Source organism: Centruroides sculpturatus, unplaced genomic scaffold, assembly GCF_000671375.1.
Source record: "Centruroides sculpturatus isolate CEXI.00-Female unplaced genomic scaffold, Cexi_2.0 scaffold44, whole genome shotgun sequence".
Classification (NCBI taxonomy): Eukaryota; Metazoa; Arthropoda; class Arachnida; order Scorpiones; family Buthidae; genus Centruroides; species Centruroides sculpturatus.
The window spans coordinates 919,471-927,810 of NW_019384307.1; positions in this window are offsets into that span (position 1 = coordinate 919,471).

Here is an 8,340-nt window from a genome sequence, read left to right on the forward strand (position 1 = left end):
TAAACTTTACGGTCGTTATATTCTATAAACAATTTCGAGAAAGATCGATAATAATCTACTCCTAAAAAGTTCGAATGTTCTGTAGTACCAACTATTCTACATGTTAAATGTATGTAACAAAGTACCACGTGACATTCAAATCTACTTTTTATTAACGAAATAAACTCTCTTTATTTAAAACTTGCCAAACTGGTTTTGAATACTTCTCGTTGCAAATAAATTAATTAATTTCCTTATTCAAATTAGCAGAATTCGATATCTTTTACCATTAAATAATAATTAAAAACAAAGCAGAAATTTTGTCAATAATTAATAAATAAGTTTTTTGTGTACGAATAGAATTATTTGTTTATTTATTAATATTAAACACTATAACAATAGAGAAAGTTTAGTAAATAACTTCTGTGTTTTCTTTATCCGAAAGCAATAAAACAATAGAATGCTGAGTGTTTATAATAAATCAACGTTTTTATAGTGAACATAATATTTTTCTAATGTAATGTGTAAAGATTATGTTTATCATATAAGCAGAAATAATGCTAATCTGTTATTGATGGCTGTTTATTTGGCTAAAACAACAACGCTTAAAAACACTACTAAGTAATCTGTTATTCAGGTTTAAAGTAGTTTACTTGATTAAGTTTTGTATTAATAATTATATGATTTTTTATTATTACATGCCGGCTCTGTTATATATAACAGAAAGAGAGCACAGCGACCGTCCAAAATAACGACCTTCAAGATTTTTACATTTTACGACTTGGGGGAATCTTAAAACGTGGAGAAATGACAAAAAATAATAACAAAAATAATAATTCCGGAAATATTTCTGTATGTAACGATGTCAGTGTGCATAGAGACTACGAATTTGTACATCCTCTTTGATGCTTAATAACTTATGTGCTACTCGAGATATGACATCGACCTTTTTTATATCCTACTCGACCTTTATCCATCAAAATTTAAAAGCATCACTCATCTTAATACACAAATTTTTCCACAAGATTTCGAAAGATTTTTTCCATTTTATAATAATTAGTAGTGTAAAATGTTTTCTAAAATAACCAAAAGCATAACCAATAACACCGCATTTAATTGTTTTCAAGAAAAGGTACGTAACTCATTACTGGATATTTTTTCTAAAGAAAGCAGCCTCACAATTCGCTAAAGATTCTGACATTTCTAAACAAGCTGATTTAAATGTAATATTAATTAAGGAAACTTTTGAATATAAAAAGATAATTATCGAACACCAGGAAATAATTTCCAAAAACACGATCCGTGCTTGAATTCATTTTAGTCAAGAGAATGGTTTTCTTTTTAACAAATATTGCGTTTTTCCGTGATAAAACATAATTATATTCCATGTGAAAACAATTATAATTTAGCCAGAAACAAGGTTATCTAATCTGATAATAAACTAACTGCAATAAACATTAGCGCACAAAGAAGGAAGTTTTCTTTTACTTCATTTTACCCTGTGGGCACTAAGATACTCTCTTTTTCAGTTAATTTTTAAGAAATAAATAAAATATTCAATTACTTAAATATTTTATTTTTTCGTAATAAAGAGATAAATTCACTTCGCTATAAACATAAAAATAATGAATTGGAAATCAATTACGAAGCTCTAAATTTTTCCAGTAGTGGCATTAAAACGAGTAGTCTTTATGTTAATCAATTAAACCAGTGATGGGCAAACTTTTTAAAGAGCGGGCCAAAGGAAAAGAAGAAAACTTTAGGCGGGCCAATATAATTTTAACTTAGCGCTGCATCTGAAAATCCAGGTGGCGCTATAAAAACATGTGCAGGCCGTCCGCCATATTTCTTTTTCTCTCTTTCGGCTACGCTACGCACGACGAGTGGATGTTCTGTACCGAAGCATGCTTGTAACCGATCGAGCTTTTACTCAATAAGTGTAAAACAAAATTTTGTACATGATTGTAAATAAACTTTCATGGTGAGATATAAAGCTTCGGTTATTTTATATAATCAACGAACACTCAAGTTAAGTGGTGCATCAACCACCACAGCCTGTATTCTTTTTTACTCGTCAGATTAGGAATAATGTCGCGCGGGCCGGATAGAACATTTCAGGGGCCGCATCTGGCCCGCGGGCCGTAGTTTGCCCATCACTGAATTAAACGATGTGCTTCTTGTAACGTTATTAACTTCATTATGTCACTAAGGCTCTGTCATTTCGTAATGTTTGCAAAATCTAGTGTTAAGAGGCTTTGCAGACGGTTTAATTTTACAACTGGCATCAGCCCGTAGACATGGAGAATTTTGGTCACAAATATCTCAGTCCATAAATCAAATTAAAAAATTCTTCTTACGTCACAATATCGGCTTTGACATTTAAGAATAAACTATGTTTAATGATGGAGCACTTGGCTTAAACTGCGATTACAGACAAAACACTTTCTTACTTATTAATAGCTTCTTTCAATAATACTTTATGGTTATAATAATTAAAGTTTCCTTGTTGAATACAGTCCTTAGGTGTAACTAATAAGCAAACTGTAAGCGAATTTGTAAATGTACTAAGCAAGAGAATAGGAAAGGGATTTTCCAGAAAATTTTGCTTGAAGAACTTTCACTGAAAAAAGCTTTATAGGAAACTACACTAAAAAAAACCTCACAAAGAAATCGCAGTAATTTCTTTCAGACTCAAATCTTTTGTACAAAAGTAGTTTATTGATGTGAAAAATGTTGAAAATGTAAGAAACAGAGTTTTTCGAAAAATAAAGTCAATTTACACGAAAAATTGTTTTGGTAAAATAAAAAAGAACCGAGATTTAAATATAATTTTTCTCACTATTCAATTGAAGTATCGTGCATATCATATCATCAACGATCGATAATATAAGTCGACCCCCCTACAACCTTGTTGATTATTCCGTTTTATATGAATTCCATGTTGTACGAGTCACTTAGATTTTACAAATATGTGTGCCGGGCTGTGAACGGCTCACGTATTTGTAAAATCTAAGTGACTCGTACAACATACAATTTATATAAAACGGAATAATCAACAATGTTATAGGGGGTCAACTATACTTGACAATACAAAAGATTTTTATAGATTAAAACGTAACTTTTATTCTAAAATTGTCAACGTGGATTTATCGGATTAATAGGACTATTACACTAGTGTAATAGATTTTTTTTCGAAACTCTGTCTTTTATATTTTCATGCAATTGCTTTTTTGTCTACAGTTTTTTTGTAAAATAATAGTACTTTTTCTTATGTTCTCTTATTCAAAATTTTGTTAAATTTCCTATAAAACTCTTTATATCAGTCTTTCTAAAAGTGGTTTTATTTATATCTTTTCAGATACAAAAGTCATAATTTCATACATTTTTGAAAAAGTGATCACACTGTCACACTCGAAAAATAGAAAATATTTTTAAATTAACTTTCAATATTATGGGAAAAGTAGTGAAAATGTTAATTTTATAACATCCAGTTCTTCGCAGTCAAATTTTACCCCTGAAAACTGGTAAACTCAGTGAGAAACATTCCCAGTTCATAGTACCTTTCAAGTACCGAAATATATACTTTACCTGATTCCAATTTTGAACAGTCGATTTCTCTGTAGCTCGAGAACTTTATTCACTGCAAAGGCGATATCTCGACGAGACAACCCACTGCTTCGCGAAATGGTATATCAGATAACACTGTCTGGTCGAGATCAATTTCTTCACAGTCAACAGTGGTTGAAACTGTATTTGATTCAGCCATTTGCAATCTTTCTAATATTTTTTGTATAATTTTCTTGACTTACTGTAATTGATCCATCTTCGTATTCTTATATTTTCATTGCACAAAAATTGTCGAGAGATCCCGTCTTCGTATTAAATTCGCGTTACAGAGCTCTCAAAAAATCAGTAATCTCTTTTCTGCTGCTGCCGACAATCAGACCATCTTCTACATAAATTGCGATATAGGGTCGCTTTTTATTCTGGTTTTGATAGAAAACAAAAGACAAGGATCTGAAATATTGTTTTGAAAACTTGTTTTCTTCATAAATTCGATAAATCGTTTATTCCAGCAACGTGGTGCCTGCTTAAGACCATACAGACGTTTTTCCCAGGAGAAATACTCGACCGGTATCTTCATCGAAACCTTCTGGTTGTTCCAAATACACTTTCTCTTCAAGTACACCATTCAGGAAAGCTATCTTTACGTCAAACTGTTCCAATTGTATATTCTTTGCAGCTGCTATTGCTAACAAAGCCCGAATAGTGTTTCCTTGTAGTAAATTCCTGGTTTTGGACATAATTTTTCACAAATAACCGAGCATTGAAGTGAGTGCTTCCATCACTTTTCGTTATCTTGTGCAGAACCCAACGATTTTTCACAACTTATGCATCCTTCAGACGTTCGACTAACTTCCATGTATCGTTTTGTTTTAGAAATTCGATTTCTTCATAAATGGCTTGCATTGATGGCTTCCATAGCTCTCTCTCGTTCGATTACAATACTTCAGAAAATGAGTTTGATCTTTGTATTCAACAGAAAAACTGCCATCATTAAAAACTTATCGCTTTCCGTCCAGGATGGTTTACCTCGCTGTCTCTTTCTTTTCCAGTTTTCTTTGTCAGAAGTTTCAGTATTTTGTTTTCATAAAAGTTCCATTGATTCTTCTCTTATATCATTCACTCCACTCTTTGCTTGCTCCAGAAGAACAGGCGGTGACGAATTCTTCAGTTCTGATTTGATTTTATCCATTTCGGCACCTGACTTCCTCTGCTTTCTTCACCTCAGACAACGGATTGAAAACACCTGATGTCATAAGCTGCTCTCGAGGAAAGTCAAATTCCACAGTAACACTGTGTCGATTGTAGACGACAACTGGTTTGAATTTCGTGAGCATCGTGAACATCGTAACTCATAACTACTTTCCTTTGAGAAGAAATCCAGACTCGAATCCATCCTTATCGTTAACATGCCCAACCAACTATCCAAAAATAGCTTTATTGTCAAACTTCGATCGAAAATTCTTGTTTACATGTACATTACGTAGCATCCAATACCGAAAATTCTCAGATGATCNGATGGCTTCCATAGCTCTCTCTCGTTCGATTGCAATACTTCAGAAAATGAGTTTGATCTTTGTATTCAACAGAAAAACTGCCATCATTAAAAACTTATCGCTTTCCGTCCAGGATGGTTTACCTCGCTGTCTCTTTCTTTTCCAGTTTTCTTTGTCAGAAGTTTCAGTATTTTGTTTTCATAAAAGTTCCATTGATTCTTCTCTTATATCATTCACTCCACTCTTTGCTTGCTCCAGAAGAACAGGCGGTGACGAATTCTTCAGTTCTGATTTGATTTTATCCATTTCGGCACCTGACTTCCTCTGCTTTCTTCACCTCAGACAACGGATTGAACCAACTTGATGTCATAAGCTGCTCTCGAGGAAAGTCAAATTCCACAGTAACACTGTGTCGATTGTAGACGACAACTGGTTTGAATTTCGTGAGCATCGTGAACATCGTAACTCATAACTACTTTCCTTTGAGAAGAAATCCAGACTCCAATCCATCCTTATCGTTAACATGCCCAACCAACTATCCAAAAATAGCTTTATTGTCAAACTTCCATCGAAAATTCTTGTTTACATGTACATTACGTAGCATCCAATACCGAAAATTCTCAGATGATCAAGTTTTCCTACTGGTCGACCATGCCATAATTCATAAGGACTTTACTCTGAACTGAAGATTTTCCAGTACGATTCAAAAAATGTACGGCAGTGTTGCATGCTTCTGCCCACAATCCTTTCGGTAATTTGCTTGGATTCAAAATAGAATGTGTTGTTTCCACAATAACACGATTTTCGCGATCAGCTGCACCATTTTGCTCACGTGTATAAGATGGAAAAATTCGTTGTTTTATCCCTTTGTTTGCGAGCATTTCAGCAAATTTGTTGACAAACTCTGTACTCTATCACATCTGAATTGTTCGACAACTTGTCCATTCTTTCTAGCTTCATTTAAAAACTTCTCAAGCACATCACATGCTTCGCTTTTTGTTTCAAAAAGAAAATTCATTGAAACTTCTTGAAGTCGTCTTCAAGCATACGTAGTAACGTGCTTCTCCTAAAAATTCAATAGACACTGGTCCATTCACATCTGCATGAATCAATTCACCAGTAACTGTTGGACGATTTATTCCTTATTTAAATGGTAGTCTATGCATTTTTCCAAAGCACATCCATCACAGAATTCTTTTTTTTGCAACCTTCCAGTTTCATGTTCATTTGCTTCAAAACATCTTTTACCTGCTGTTTATTTTGATGACCAAATCTTCCAGCTGATAAGAACAGAGGAAACATCAAATTTTATTTTCCATTTGTACATTGGAATTTTATACGTTTTTTACTATAAACGTATAAAAATTTTACTATATTAAGTAATTAAATTTTCGGTTAGAAACATTAAATAAAAATAAATCATTTTTCTCAGTACTTGCTAATAATTAATAGATGTAAAGCTTTTTTTTGTGTTGTAATTCAGCAGTACGTTCACTGCAAGGAAAATATGAAATGCTTCATACAGAAATCAAAAGCACGTATGATAATAACGTAATTATTCGCTAGACACACAGCATTAAAATCTATAAATTACGTAAACAGATAACTTAAATAAACGAAATACAAAGCACAAAAAAGACTTACACGAATGAATGGCCTGGTTCTATTTACACTTGAATTGTCAGCTAGCCACAAAGTAAAATTATTCAGTTTGTATTTTACATAAATTTGTACTACTACCCTAAGTAGGAAAGTATGTGTAATATGAATTGCTTACCTGTATAAATACGTAATGAATGTAAAAAGTCACCTGGGTCTGTGAGATCCAGGCCATTCATTGCAGGGATAATAGTATCATTTATGATCTAAGTGTGGTGTAAATATCTCTAATCGTGAAATTCCCGTTTAATCTATCACAAAGAACTACAAGTTGGCTGGTTATAACAGTCCAGAATGATCCGGTCACATCCACCTCGTTCGACTGACCCGAACAAATCTCGCGCCCACACAACAAATCCGAATCTCGCGCCCACACGTACGTATTACTTAATCGGAAACCCTTGTTCGTTAGGTTTTCACACGTGCAAAAACAAAGCCACACTAAGCAACTAATAAAAATCTATACTGTATACGTATTTGTCTGCTTTGTACTTATCAAACAGGTGTAATTTTTCGAATTTTTTACCGCAGCGGCATAATTTACAACTGATGCTCGCTCAGAATCTAGAATTAGTCTAGTTTATATTAACGTGAAAGGCATTTCGCCTGACACAGAGAAGGGGCATTGCCACATAGATTTCTGTACAGTTGGCCTTTATTCTTACAAATTATTTCAGATTACATACCATTCATTTGTACCTATTGAATTTTCTAAATGATTGTAAGATTATTGTACACATTTCTGTTTACAGTTTCTGTTTCTATACTAGAAATATTAATAATATTGCCAAACAGTCCGCCGTATTTTCTGACTATAATAAGGCTAATTTAATAATTAGATATAAAGTAATTTGTTTAGAGATAGGCGATTAAGCCGCCATCTAGTGAAAATTTTTATAATTATAATAAATTAATTGTTAAACTTTCAATTATAATTATTGAAATTGTCACTAGATGGCGGCTTAACCGCCTATCTCTAGACAGATTACCTTATATTTAATTTTTAAATTAGCCTTAATTATAGCCCAATAATACTGTGAATCTTTTGGCATTACTTAAAAATTCGTATTTTCTGAATTTATTGTTCATTGTATTATAAAAATAAATAAAAATACTATACTTGCGTTTAATGAGTCTCAAAAATAAATTTTCTTAAGGCCTGTTAAATTCTTTGGCGATTTGCATTAGTTTGTTTTAGAAGTATAACAGTTATGTTAGCTTATATATTTATTTTAAAAATCAAATTCTTTTAATTAATTAGAAAAAAAATGTAACTTTTTATATTTATTTTAGAAACCTGAGAAAAATATAAAGATATTTCCTGACTAAAATAAATATAGTAAAATGCATTTCACTATAAGTAGATGCCTCTAGAGCGAAATCATAAAGAAAAAGTTTGAAATATCTATCACATTTGTATTTAATGTTAAAATAAACAAAGTCGTTTTTAGCTTAATTATATATATTAACACTAATGCTTATATTAATATAGATATATACAAGGTGGGTTGAAAATAACTAGACATTAAAAAGTCGCCATTATTTATATATTTCTACAGTAAAAATGATGAAAATTATTTAAAATGTATCTTATTAACTTGAAATACCTTAAAATTCGATGTGAAACCAGCATCATCCGCCA